Source organism: Coenobita brevimanus, chromosome 23, assembly GCF_032717465.1.
Source record: "Coenobita brevimanus isolate Jiangsu-jjx chromosome 23, ASM3271746v2, whole genome shotgun sequence".
Taxonomy (NCBI): Eukaryota; Metazoa; Arthropoda; class Malacostraca; order Decapoda; family Coenobitidae; genus Coenobita; species Coenobita brevimanus.
The window spans coordinates 44,815,960-44,830,972 of record NC_136976.1 but is presented as its reverse complement, the minus strand read 5'-3'; the positions used below and the strand labels follow the sequence as shown (position 1 = coordinate 44,830,972).

At 42.3% G+C, this 15,013-nt stretch overlaps 1 protein-coding gene across 1 annotated transcript in view; it reads left to right on the top strand.

Annotated features, from left to right (window-relative positions):
* The window catches only part of Eip63E (cyclin dependent kinase Eip63E), a gene marked incomplete at its 5' end in the record, with an annotated part of 709,236 nt that overhangs the window by 78,738 nt on the left and 615,485 nt on the right, over nucleotides 1-15,013 (top strand). The window lies entirely within an intron of this gene.

Genomic DNA, 15,013 nt, shown 5'->3' with positions numbered 1-15,013 from the left:
TGTGAGGGAGTGAGGGAAGGTGAGGCAAGAGCTGCAGGGAAGGGACTGACGTTGGTGGTAAATAGTGACGCATGGGATACGTCAAAGTGATGTATGCAAATGATGCTTTGTCCCTTGCTAATGGTGAAAATAAGCGTTGTAATGAGGCTCAAATCTTTTTTAATATTTATGAGCCGCCAGGCCTCAGCGTAAATATAGATAAGAATAAAGTGATGATTGTTGAAGGAGATGGTGACTAACAGTATCATGTTTTGGTGAATGGAAACAGGCTGGAAATAATGGAAGCGTATATTACTTATGTGCAACTGCATAAGAGAAAGGGGAATGTGTGAAATAAATGTTAAGGTAGTGCTGGTCGAAGAAGTAAGGTGGCTGGTGCTATGAAAGCCTTGATTCAGAACAAAGGTGTGAGTACAGAGGGTGTAGTCTATTGCATAAAGGAGTAGTAGTGCCCACATAAACATATGGGTGTGCGACTGCAACAGCATGAGTATCAGAAGTCATGAATGAGAGCATTGGACATGGTATTGTTATGGAGACGGACGGGATATGGTATACAGAAATTCCTAACGTTTTTTAAGTAAGGAGCATATTCGTGGTGGTGGTATGCATCCCAGGTGAGGAGGGGCAGATGAGACGAACTTGAGAGCAAACCTTCCAACCATTCCTGCGCCCTTCGAAGGATTTGCAGCTTGACATTGGTTGCAAGGATTTTTGTTAATGTTGGTAAAATAGAGTTTACTTTGACGTATTGTTCATAGGAATAGATTGGATGTAAATAGGGTTGTGAAATGCGTATACTTGAATGAGCGTCAGGGTACGAGGGAGACGTGCAGGGCCGAGAGAGAGAGAGAGAGAGAGAGAGAGAGAGAGAGAGAGAGAGAGAGAGAGAGAGAGATTATATAGGGAAAAGGAATAAGTGAGCATAAATGTGCTGTTCAAGTTGAGCAAACAAGGGACAGAAATGGCTGGATGATGTGTATATACAGGGTTGCTCATGACAGGGGTTGCACCTCTTATTTAACCTGGCTGTCGAAGGCATGATTCTTGCCTGTGGGGTGGAGCTGAGAGTTTCCAGGGCTTGAAAGGTGGGTGGGTGGAAGTGTGGTGTGTTTCTGCCCTGTTGATGGTCCTCCTGCATTAGACTTTTTGTTTCTGTTTCTGGATCTTTCCAACCCCATTCAAGTAGGAAAGATGCTGATGATGATGATGGTGGATGTCAGGAGAGGAAGACCGAGAGCAGTTTTGACCTCTGTTGTGATACAAACCAGTTTTCACGAGTATATTAATATCATTACTTTTTTTTTCCTTTTTTACTTTTACTTGCCACCGTCACACGAATTTATTCAACTTAGGAGATTTCGGACGGGAGTTCCATTAACCCCGTCACTACCAGATCGTTCCTTTGTCGAATAAAATTAAGTTTAGAAAATAAATTTAGGAAGACGTCATAGTGTTGCGGAGGTTGCCCTCTTTACTGCTGTGTTGTTATTTTTTAATTTCTGTTGGTTTCTGACGACTCTTTGTACTTTTCATTTTTTTGAGGTTACTTATATCCTTCATTGATCTCTTTACCACGAGAGAGGCCCCCACCTGAATAATATAGTATGACATTAGCTAAAAACTCAATCAAATGTGCGTCATTTTACTGAAGGGATTAATAGTTACACGCTGGAGTTAACAGCGACAACCTTGACAGTCTCCGTATTCACTTTTCCAAATTATTCTGGATGCACACTTGGAGAGGAATGTCCGTCCGTCTGTCCTTTGTGTGTGTGTGTGTGTGTGTGTGTGTGTGTGTGTGTGTGTGTGTGTGTGTGTGTATCAATACAGATGTATATTGTCTATTGTAGTTATATAATCGTTTTTGCGTGTGTGTGTGTGTGTGTGTGTGTGTGTGTGTGTGTGTGTGTGTGTGTGTGATGTGTGTGTGTGTGTGTGTATGTGATGTGTGTGTGTGTGTGTGTGTGTATGTGTGTGTGTGTGTGTGTGTGTGTGTGTGTGTGTGTGTGTGTGTGTGTGTGTGTGTGTGTGTGTGATTTTTTCAGCATGTATATCTGTGTTCGTCTTTGTTCATTATCAGGCGAGAGAGAGAGAGAGAGAGAGAGAGAGAGGGGGGGTAATAATCCTAGTGATATCCCCCCCACCACCGCCACCAATCTATTCATGGTTATTGCTTCCAAAAATACCTCCCGTAAATTATTATAAGCAATTATTGCCTCCCAAAATACCACCCCTAGATTATTATAAGTCAGCACAATATAGACAGACTTTATAGTTAGCCGCCATCATCATCATCATCATCATCATCATCATCATCATCATCATCATCATCATCATCATCATCATCATCAAATACTAGGGTATGCACCTGTACTCAGAACTTCAACTGTTGAACAAAAGCTGGCAACAGAACTTCCACCTCTTCAACACCCCTGACCAGAGTTGTTGGATAGTAATCAAATTAATTTTGAACATCGATTTAAATCATGATTTTCATACAAAATGTTTGTAAAAAACCGGTGATAAAGAGACACTGTCATATTCATTGGTATATATTAAGGGAGGGATTTTAAAATTAACCACAACTGCACGCATAGCCTATGGTGTTGTCAGTCAGTCAGAATAATATACGGTATGCATTTCGCACTGCTGATGTAATCCAATATTCAGTACAAGGACGGCCCAGTTTTGTGTTTTTCACCGTGTGCCCGGGGCAAAAAAGGCAGTATTTGCTGGGCGACAAACACCAGACGTTATTTTAGATTAGTATCATGCTTTTCATGCCGTTGTCTGTGTATGACCATGTACTGTACTTGGCATGCTACTCTGACAAGTTTTTTTTTTTTTTTTTTTTTTTTTTTTTTTTAATGCGGGGAAGAAGGAACCAAAGGTCACGAGCCCGCAATGACTGATCCTTCCAAGAGAAAAACAAAATATAAGAGAGAGCCAAATTCAAGATCCGATCATTTCCAGATGCCTGGACACACTGCGTTTGAAAGACTGGAGAGCATAGGAAGCAGGAAATACAGACAGAGGGAGACAGTTCCAGAGTTGACCTGTTGCATAAATGAAGGACTGGGAGTAACAGTTAACTCTTGCATTAGAGAGTTGGACAGAAAAGGGATGAGAGTTTGCTGCCAGACGGGTGCTACACGCCGGTCGTAGAGGTGGAGGAATGCAAGCAGACAGTTCAGAGGGGCAGTGATCATTGAAATAGCGATAGAAAAGAGATATAGATGCAGCACTGTGGCAGAGAGACAGGTTGAAGGGAGTCAGTAAGGGGAGGAGAGTTAATGAGATGAAAAGCCTTTGACTCCACCCTGTTGAGAAGAGCTGTACGTGGGGAACCTCCCCACACATGAGAGTTGTACCCTGTATAAAGTCAACAATTGTGCAGGGGTAAAGAAGGAACGGAGTCGGCATAGCACACCTAATCTCTTGGAAGCAGATTTTACAAGAGGTGTAATATGATCTTTCCAAGATAAGTCCAAAGTAAATGAAACCCCAAGCATGTTCAAGGATGATGCAGGATTAAGCTGAATATTATTAAACAGCGGGAACACATGTGGAAGATTTTGTCGGGTTGATAGGTGTAAGAACTGAGTCTTTGATGCATTAAAAACAACCAGATTATTTTTACTCCAGTCAGAGATACGAGCCAAGTCAGACATTAGGTGTGCCATAGCCTCATCCCTTGTTTGTTGAAGTAACTGCTGAGATGGGCGTTGCGGGAACCGAATGGAAAGGTGAAGGGTGGAGTCATCAGCGTATAAGTGGATAGGGTTAGATGTACAGCTTAGAAGGTCATTGATGAATAAAAGGAAGAGAGTTGGTGATAGGACAGATCCCTGAGGAACACCGCTGTTGATAGATCTAGGAGAAGAACGATGGCCGTCTTCAACAGCGGTTATAGAACGACCAGAAAGGAAGCTAGAGACGAAGGCACAGATAGAAGGATAGAAACCGTAAGAGGGCAGTTTGGAAATTAAAGATTTATGCCAGACTCGATCGAAAGTCTTTAAGATGGCAAGTGCAGTGGCAAAGCTTTCACCAAAGTCTCGAAACGATGATGACCAGGAGTCTGAAAGGTAGGTGAGACGATCGCCAGTGGAGCATCCCTGACTGAACCCATACTGACGATCAGAAAGAAGGTTGTGATAGGAAACATGCTTTAAAATTTTTCAATTAAGAATTGACTCGAAAACTTTTGAGATACAGGATGTTAAAGCAATTGGACGATAGTTAGAGGGTTGGGAATGGTCACCCTTCTTTGGGGCTGGCTGAATGAGAGCAAACTTCCAGCAAGAAGGAAAGATACTAGTTGAGAGACAAAGGTGAAAGAGTTTGCATAGGCAGGGTGTAAGCACAGAAGCACAGTTCTTGAGAACAACAGGAGGGACTCCATCAGGCCCATATGCCTTGTTAGTATTGAGGTCTGTGATGGCAGAAAATACATCAGCTGAAGAATAGTTTATGTCAGTCATGAGGAAGTCAGAGGGGGGAAGTGATGGAGGAACAGCACCGGAATCGTCTAAGGTGGAATTGGAGGAGAAAGTCTGAGCAAAGAGATCTGCTTTATCGGTAGAAGAAATAGCTACAGAACCATCAGAGTAGAAAAGAGGAGGGAGTACGATGAGGCAGTGTTGTTAGAAAGGTTTTTGGCAAGGTGCCAGAAGGAGCAGGAAGAATTCGAGTTGGAGAGTTGAGAGCATTTAGTACGGATGAAATTATTTTTAGCAGAGCAAAGAACAGACCTAGCATGCTTCTGGGCAGAAACGTAATAAAAATGTGTTTCAGGGGTGGGTTGGCTCCGGTACCTATTATAGGCCCTCTCCTTGTTGCGGACAGCATTAGAACAAGCGTGATTAAAACAAGGCTTTCTTGCATTAGTCAAAGGATATGAGAAAGGAATGTATGCTTCTGTGCCTGAGAGAATAACCTCTGTACCGGCAAGGCACACTCAGATGGCTCCCGGCCATGGAAGCAATAATCATTCCAGGGGAAATCAAAGAAGTACAGCCTGAGGGCCTCCCAATCCACAGCTCCAAAGTGCAACAGACGACGTTTCTTTGGAGGGTCCACAGGCCGTACCGGAGCGATAGGACAGGTTAAGGTGATAAGTTTGTGATCGGAGGAGCCCAACAGAGAGAAAAGATTAACAGTGTAAGCAGATGGATTAGTTGTAAGGAGGAGGTCAAGTATGTTGGAGCTCTCTCCAAGGCAGTCAGGGATACGGGTAGGGTGCTGTACAAGCTGCTGTAGGTTATTAAGGATAGAAAAGATGTAGGCTTGTTCACCAGGTGGATCAGTGAAAGGAGAGGAGAGCCAGATGTGGTGGTGAACATTGAAATCTCCTAGAATGGAGATTTCAGAGAAAGGAGAATTGGATAGAATATGTTCCATCGTAGAAGTAAAATAGTCGAAGAATTTTTGAAAGTCAGTAGAATTAGGAGATAAGTAAACGGCGCAGATATATTTAGTCAGAAAATGACAGGAAAGCCGAAGCCAGAGTGTAGAGAATTCAGAAGAATCGAGTTCAGGAACACGAGAGCAAGGTAAGTTGTTGCGTATATATACACAACAGCCACCTTTTACTTTGAAATGAGTATAGAGAAAGTAGGAGGATACAGAAAAGGGGACTTGGACTGACAGGGACTGGGAAGCATTTGAAGCTGAACTTGCTGGCGTTCTTTTTTTATTTTTTATTTTTATTTTATATTTATTTTTTTTCAAGATCCTGTAACTCCTGTTGACACTACTTGCATTTTGCTGTACATCCTTTGCCAGATTTTGAAGGTGTTGTTACAGAATATTTCCATACTGGGTTAGTTTTTCTACGTGAAGTGTTCTGTCATGTACTCCACAGCATCCTTCCTGGGGGACTGCTGAGCTGTGACTGAGGGCTTTTGCAGCGTGATATAGATGTTTGTATGGTGTAACAGGTTGCCAGGGCAGGAAGTATTATTCTAGAATGTGATGCTGCCATAGTATTTTTCTTTCGGGGGGGGGGAGGGGGCTTCCGGTTAGTGCAAGATTGAATGGAACAAAATATTTAATTTTAAATCAAATATACGACATTTTAAGATAATATCTCCCACACACCGGAGCGGGTATTATTTCCCCAGTATGGAGGAGGAAGAGATTCCCTGAGAACACGTTTTCTGGCAGCCTGGAGCGTCAGGGAACGCCCGGGAAAACGAAGATGTGCATAGTGGTGACCACTACACCAGATTTGGTTCAGGGTGGGACACGAGAAACGGCCCGCGGGACTCCTGGCCAGTGCTGGTATGCACGGCCGTAATTTCTTACCTAGGAAAGTGAATTTTTTTCACAGTAGTAGACTTCCATTTACCCACATTCGGTTTAAGGTAGGGTGGGTCTCCCCTGCCTCCATGGGCAGAGGGGACGGTCTACTCAGGAGCACCTTTTTTTTTTTTTTTTTTCAAATCCAGGAAGATGTGCACGGTACTAGATACCCACCGTGAACAGGTTTTAGGCTGGGTGGGGCTCCCGAAGGCCGCCCACCATGAAGCGGGAAGGGGGAGGGCACCCAGGGGTCCCGGGCAACGTCGATAGACTTGATATTCTTCTTTCCTTTTCCTTTTTCTTTCTTCTTCTTCTTCTTCTTTTTTTTTTTTTTTTTTTTAAGCAAAGAACACGAAATTTTTGCGCAGAGATACACCTTCACCCAGACAAGGTTTCAGTCAGGGTGGGACTCCTGAGGGTTGCTCCCAATGGGGGCGACTCCTGGGGGTTTCCCACTGTGGACTTAGGTGCACAGTGTTGTGCTTGTTTAGGTAAAAATAAACTATATCCTGCCTCTGATTACTGAGTATATTCTGGCTACCCTCAAACAATTCTGGTGAGTTGCGGAGTGACAACGAGTCTCAAAGGCTTTATATATATATATATATATATATAATGTAAAGATATGCCCAGTAATAGTAAACGAAAACAAAGCAGCCTTTCAGTTGGAAATAAGGAACAGATTTCAGGCTCTAAGTAATGCTGAATGTGACGTTGATGAGCTGAATGACAGACTAACAAAAGTGCTAAGAGAATCAGCGGAGGTAGTAGGAAAACCTAATACAACCAAAGCCAAGAAATATTCAGAAAAGACACTCGAGCTTATGAAAAACGAAAGGAAGTGTAAGTAAAAACAAAAAAGACAAAATAGAACGAGCGGAATTAAATAAGCTTATCAACAAAAGACAAAGAAAAGAAAAAAAGAAAGAGAAACATAGATCAGATCAAAGAAACCATCAAAAATGGAAAAAGTCTGAAACAGATCCGAAGGAAAATGACACTAGGAAAGCAACAAATGACTATGAAATCATTAAATGCAGAGATAAGATGGTGAAGAGAGTTGAAGAATTTTACAAAGAACTGTATGCATCAAAGACAGTAGTACCAACAGCTAACTTTTCAGTTGACACAAGTGAAATACCTGAGGTAACACCAGACGAAATAAATATTTGTCTTAAAAATATGAAAAGAGGGAAGGCTCCGGGAGAAGATGGAATAGTAACAGATTTATTGTTGGATGCAGGAGTAGAAGTTCAAAATAGGCTTGCTTACTTATTTACCCACTGTATAAAACAGAAAAAAATTCCCAAAACATGGTGTAATGCAATAGTTATTTTACTCTACAAAAAAGGTGACTCAAAAGATCTTAGTAACTATCGACCCATTAGCTTATTATCAGTCATTTACAAACTCTTCACTAAAGTCCTTTCGAACAGAATAGCAACAATTTTAGAGGAAAACCAATCTCGTGAACAGTCAGGATTCCGAAGCGGGTATTCGACCATTGATCGTCTATATACAATGAATCAGCTAATTGAGGAAACTATCTATCTATCTATTCTATATACCTAGGCTGCTTCCCCCAAGGAAAGGGAGGTAGCCGAGACAGGACGACTCACTCTCCATTTACTCATCCATTCAAACACATTCATTCGCATCTTAGCCCCAAAGGGGAGAACGGACAGATCCTCACCGCATCACACCGCACAAGGGTCAACTGCGCAATGCAAGCAGTGACATCCACAGCAGGGCCCGACAGCAGAACTGGTTTACCCCTGCCACATCATAACAGACCCATCCCCTTACCCGCACCTGACCTGACTAGCTGATCAGACCAAATGCGGGAGAATATCCCCTCAGGGCTGCGTCATCACTTATTCATTCACAATTTCTCTCCATTTATTTCTGTCACGCACAGCCACTCTTCCTTGCTCAACAGACATCCCTCTCGCATCCAGCGCTCTCTTCACACTGTCCATCCATCCTATTCGTGGTCTTCCTCTCAGTCTTACACCTCTCACATCAGATCTAGTTATCTTTTTCACCAATCGCTCATTATCCATTCTCTCCATATGCCCAAACCATTGCAACACCCTCTGCTCAACTCTACCAGCCATCTCCCGAACAACTCCAGTTCTCCTTCGCACTTCATCATTTCGCACTCGATCCATACGCGTCACTCCACACATACTCCTCAGACATCTCATCTCCATTACATTCAAACTTTTCCTCTCTGCTACACCCATATTCCATGTTTCAGCCCCATATAACGCAGTCGGTACAACAACACCCTCATACAGCCTTCTCTTTACATCCATTCTAAGCGAACGACATTTAAACACTTTTTTCATTCCTCCCAGCACCTTTCCTACTTCATTAATTCTAAACTTCACTTCTGCATCTATTCTTCCATCCACAGCAACATGTGACCCTAGATATTTAAAACAATCTACCTCCTCAAGCAACTCACCATTCAAAACTATATTTATCCCCCTACCATCTATCAACCTCGTACACTTCATCACTTTACTCTTATTCTCATTTACTTTCAATTTCCTCCTTTCACACACCCTTCCAAACTCCTCTACCAACTGTCTCAATTTCTCCTCTGAATCAGTCACCAATGCAGTATCATCTGCAAACAGCAGTTGCTTCAGATTCCACTCTCCTCCATCAACATTTACCAGACTCAGACCACCTAAAACTCTTGCATTCACCTCCCTTACAACACCAGAATATAATAAACCACTGTGCGTAGGTTTTGTTGATTACTAAAAGGCTTTTGATTCAGTGGAGCACTTAGCAATTATAAATTCATTGCGAGAACAAGGAGTGAATGAGAACTTTGTAAAACTGCTCAAAAACATATATAAAGAGGGAACTGCTACCGTTAAATTACACAAGGACTCGCAAAAAATTAAGATTGAGAAGGGCGTGCGTCAGGGAGATACAATTTCACCAAAATTATTTACAGCATGCCTAGGAAGTATTTTCAGAAAGCTAAACTGGGAAAACAAAGGAGTGAACATAGATGGAGAAAAGCTAAACCATTTAAGATTTGCAGATGACATTGTCCTAATCTCAGAAACAGCGGAGGCATTGCAAGAAATGTTAAATGACCTAAACAGAAAAAGTCTGAAAGTAGGGCTGAAGATGAACCGGAGTAAAACTAAAGTAATTTTTAATCCTCAAACACCAAAGAGCGTCATCAGAATAAGCCATGAAATTCTTGAAGAAGTTGAGGAGTACAGCTACTTGGGACAAATACTAAAATTAACGGAAGATAATGATAGCGAAATAGAAAGACGCATTACAATTGGATGGAAGGCTTTCGGTAAACATAGGGACATTATGAAAAGTAGCTTGCCAGTTTGTATGAAACGAAAAGTATATAACGAATGTATAATTCCAGCTATGACGTATGGTTGTGAGATTTGGAAACTGACAAAATCATTGGAAAATAATTTAATCCGTTCTCAGAGGGCAATGGAAAGGCCAGTGTTGGGAATATCTTTAAGAGACAGGAAAAGATCAACTTGGGTGAGAGAGTAGACTAAATTCAAAGATATTATAGAAGTTATAAAAGAACAGAAATGGAGGTGGGCAGGCCATATAGCAAGAATAAGGGATAACCGATGGAGCAAGAGGCTGACTGACTGGACGCCAAGAGATTGTACGGTAAGCGTAGCAGAAAAAGGCCAGACAGGAGATGGAGAGATGAGATAGAGAAATTTGCCGGGAAAACGTGGCAAAGATTGGCTCAGTCAAGGAATTCGTGGAAAAGGTTGGGGGAGGCCTTTGTTCAGCAGTGGACTAGTTATGGCTGATGATAATTATATATATATATATATATATATATATATATATATATATATATATATATATATATATATATCTACCAGACAGCCTAAGCCACTTGGTAGAGATACATTGGCTGTATCGTCCCTGCTTCGGTAGGGATAGGCCAGTCCTGCAGTGGACACTCAAACGGCTGATGAGATAATATATGTATATATATATTTATATATAGATAGATAGATATTTACAAGAGGCTTTGGACATACTTTGGCTTTGCAAAGCCCTAAAATGGTAAAATGGACCCTCCTAGAAAATAATACTTTTTTGAGTAACGAGCGCGACTTCTCCGTAACATTGTGTAGTTCCTGGATCCATAGATAGTACTAGTAGGAGCTCTGAAATTTCTTATCATATGCCCATGAGAGATTTCATATTTTTAGACAGTTGTAAAGCAAGCTGGGTATGATTTCTGATTTTTTTTTTCTTAAATCACATTCAAAAGGGTACTTAACAATTCTTTTGCGTTTGGAGTTTGGTATTTGTTATTGGTTTTACATGATGCTCTGCACGAAGTTTGCTTTGCGGATAGACAGACACACAGAGACGCGGCCTTAGGATTACAGATTTATCGGTACCGTACTTAAAATGCTTAATGTTACACACTCTAACTGAGCGGTGCGTAAAGGTAACATCATTCGCTTACATTCTGTCTCTCACTGTCATGTACAGTATATATATATTGGCCTTAAGTGTACACCCACGCAGGCTGAAACACCCACAGCCAAGTTCCGTTAATCACGCAGCGATATACCCAGATGTGTCACTGCCTTTTATAGATCATTGACAGCCAGTCATTTCCACATAAACCAACAATTACTCTGTTCCATTCACACCTGTCATCATGTTAACTGCTCAGAGCTGCATGGCCTAAAATCTTATATCATCCTGCCACCTCTCTCTTGGCCTGCCACTTCCGTATGACCGTAATGCTTCTTAACACACCCTTGCCAATCCTTTCCATCACACTGCATCTCCTTGTACACTTCTTTTACCGTGGCACTGCATCTCCTTGTACACTTCTTTTACCGTGGCATTTCCTGCTATCATGCCATCTCTCCTCAGATAGAGACTTACTCATTTCATTACCAACATTTCCATCGTTTTCCTGTCCCATGCATATAGGGTCCATGGCTCACATCTATAGTCAGCGTCGCTATTCCTTCACACATGTACATTTTACCGGAGCAGACACTATTTAACCATCCACAAACTCATCATCGTCCCTAATAATTATGCCTCCATTATTAAATGGCTCACTTTACGTCCCTGAGTTCCATCTGCTGTTAATGGTTACTTTCATATCGTTTGATTCTGTCTCCTCTGCCTAATTATCACCAGCCTGCATTTTATCTCCCTCACACTCAACTTCCTGCTGAATTTTGCCATCAGTCACGACTAATGCTGTATCGTGTGCAAGCAAATACTGATTTACCTTCCAGTGTTCTATTCTCCTTCCATCCCTTAGATTGCTGTCTGTGCCCACAACATTTCCTCCCCACACTAACTCAGCTATGAACAGACTGAACACCCATGGAGACATCATAATCCATTTTGCAATCCTACCTTTACGTCACATCATTCGCCCACCCGCCTTTCTATTTGCACCTTTGCTTTACTTGTATAAGAAGACTCATCATTGTCCTTTCAGACTTTCCTCCCACCACGTACGTGTATAACACTTGCCCAGGCACAAGATAAGCGCGGCCTCTGTCACATTTAAAAACCTTCTGTGTGTCCATGATATAATGTTCTATATTTTGGTTTGCACTTTAATCATCACTCTTCCCCACACATTACCTGTCATACTTAACAGACTTGTGGTTCAAAAATGTTGACATTCCTTGGCACTTTCGCAGTCTTCATACAACGTTCTATCACGATCAAAAGTTTGTCGACAGTTGCCTGCCAGTTTTGTCAATGGAAGGTGTTACGTGTTGTGTGTCTGTGGTATGAGGTATTAAAAAAAAAAAAAATGTGAGAAGAAAGGATACTCACCGAAGTTGGAGAAGAAATGAGAAACATGGAAGGGAGGATAATACTTCGCCTTGATCCAAGCCTGCTTTGCAGCCTGTGACTAACCACTATATAACACAATGTTCTCGTTTGTTAGGCACTGTATTGCAGTGCTGCCTATCCCTAATGCTTTCCATTAGCTTCATTTTCTGTAATACTTAATCTACGTTCTTTTTTCTTATCCTGTCGCACCCAGTGGTATCCACACCATGTCAGTCTGCGCCAGCCAGGTTTTCCACCACAGCCACTCAGGAATTAGCCTATTTACATTCAGAAGTTTTTCAAATACCAAATTCATCCATCTTGCCTCGTCAGAGCCTGTTACTGCGTTTTCATTCGCTTCCCGTAAGTCTTCACTCATTTGTACTCTCGTTTTCTTTACACTGTATACTTCTTCCTAAACGGTGTCTGTCACTGAAATTCTTCGATATTTTTTGACCTCCATTTTTATTACTGTCGTTTTTGGTTCCAGTACCGTTTCCTTGACTTCTTGATGTTTCCATTTATATTCTTTCCACTATCGTGCAGTGCCTTTTAACAATTACTTTCCAAACAATATAAAGTAGAAGAAATTGTACTGAGTACTGAATACTGTAGTTGGTGCTGATGTAACCCATGTCTGTGGTGTTCGTCATTATGTAGTGCGTAGGGCGTTGAGCAGCGCCTCCTCTGCATTGCCTGCACACTATATGCTGTCACTTTGTGTGCCGTCACATTAGTGCTGATATGCACTCCATCGGGCTGAGTCACAAAAACTCTGTCACATGCTGTAGTTGTGGTGGTCGTCGGTCGGTATCTGTTGTGGTGGCCAGTTAACGTTGTGTGTACCATCCCACCTCGTTGTTACACTGGCGGGTGGTAGGCATGGGGGGGGGGTTATTTCATACAGGTCTTATTAACTGTGATGCATGTAACCCTTTGTTACATGCATCATAAATAAGACCTGTATGAAATAAATGTACATACAGATCTTTTGATGTGTGGTTGTTGCCTAAGTTTCCTACGTACATGCAGAGTAGTGATGGCATGGTGGTGGCTGGTGATGCGTGTGGTAGTGGCCGCTGGGGTGCTGATTCTGCGGCAGTAACTGGAGCCATTCACTTGGGTAATGGCTGCACCTTGACTGATTGCCGGCATCTCCTTTCACCAGTAGCCACTGGGGTCAAGTCTGGGCTGGACTGGTGGCCACCTCTGCTCCATCCTTAAGGACTCTTTCGGTGGAGCCAGAGTGCAGCTTCTCCAACATTCCTGTAATACGTGTTTGGCCAGGATGGTCAAATCGCAGTGGGTTAATCCAGTAATGGTTCCCAGGAATTAGGATCGGCTTCCTTCAGTATTGCGTCTTCATCCTGTAAAAACTCCTCTGGAATGAAGCAAAAGCATTCGGGGACCGAATGCTAATCGTCCCCCAAAACATGCTGTTGGTTAAGGTACAAGTTACCTACAAACCAATTTTGAAGAAATTTTAAAAATCTTCGGATTTCACTTACCGCGTTTCACCAAAAGCCAGTCCACCATAAAAGATAATATACTGTATATATATGGCAGCTTGTCACCAAAAGTATTAGGCTTATTCACGGCTTCATAGTTACGATTTCCTGAAAGTTTGGTAAAAATTCATCCACAACTTGTCAAGATATTTTGGCAAAACACACACACACACACACACACACACACACACACACACACACACACACACACACTACATCCCCTCGCCTTGCTAAAGACGGGCCATAATAAGTATTGGAGTTATGCGCTTTAGTCTTTACCGTTGGTGATTTAATCCTGTATCAGTGTTCCCAAGACGACTGTTGAGTGTTGCTCATCCCCTTTGCTTCCTTCTCTTCCGTCACAAACTGGGAATAATGGCAGATCTTTGTTGTATGTACTGTTTGTTCCTCTTTTGGTTCTCGGATAACTTTCAGTGACCGTCTGTGCAAAGAATTGTTTGTACGATATAACAGTCCTTGTTATTTCAGCATTTTGTCCATATTCACACAGTTAAAAAAAAAAAAAAATAACAGGATCCAAAAAACGGGAAAATAAAAACACAAATAGAAGAAAAAGTCCTCAGAGTGGCCAGTGAAATGAATATCACATCCCTGCCAATTATTGTCTGACAAGGAGAGTGTTTCCACCCCTGTTTGTTTAGCTTATTTATCTGTTAGCAGGAGTACTCAAAAACTGAAAGGGAGATTTGGACCAAATTTGGTGGGTAGGTAGCCTTTGTCCCAGGGAAGAAGTTATTAACTTTTGGGACCGATCCGAATCGTATTACAGATTCTGGATCCGGAAACACTTTTTGTGAAACCCTAATCAGTGATGAGAAAACCTAACCCATTATGAAGGGTGGTTTGCAAATTACGTTGCCCTTGTCGGAGAGAGGCACTCCACTGAGTGGCCCTCTAGTTACCATTGTGTTGCCATCATCATCATCATCATCATCATCATCATCACCATCATGTGGTGGTGGTGGTCGTCGTCGTCACTTTTGAGGTACAGTGAATGTGGTTTGTGCTTGACACTGGTTGTGGCAGTGGAGGTGTGCTGTACGCTGCACCATTGGCCGTGTGGTCATGAGATAAACATTCAGCCACACCACTGCACAGACACACCATATTTTACACCCTCCTTCACACCACCATTGAGGGATGAGGCAGTTGGCAGAGGTGAGGCAGGGATGAAGGGTGAGATGAGGGTTAGAGGTGAGGCAGGTGCGTGATAGGGTGGGGTGAGACAGGTGTGAGGGATGAGGCAGGTGTGAGAGGCGAGGCAGGAGTGAAAGTTGGGACAGGTATGAGAGGTGAGGCAGGTTTCAGGGATTGATGGGCAA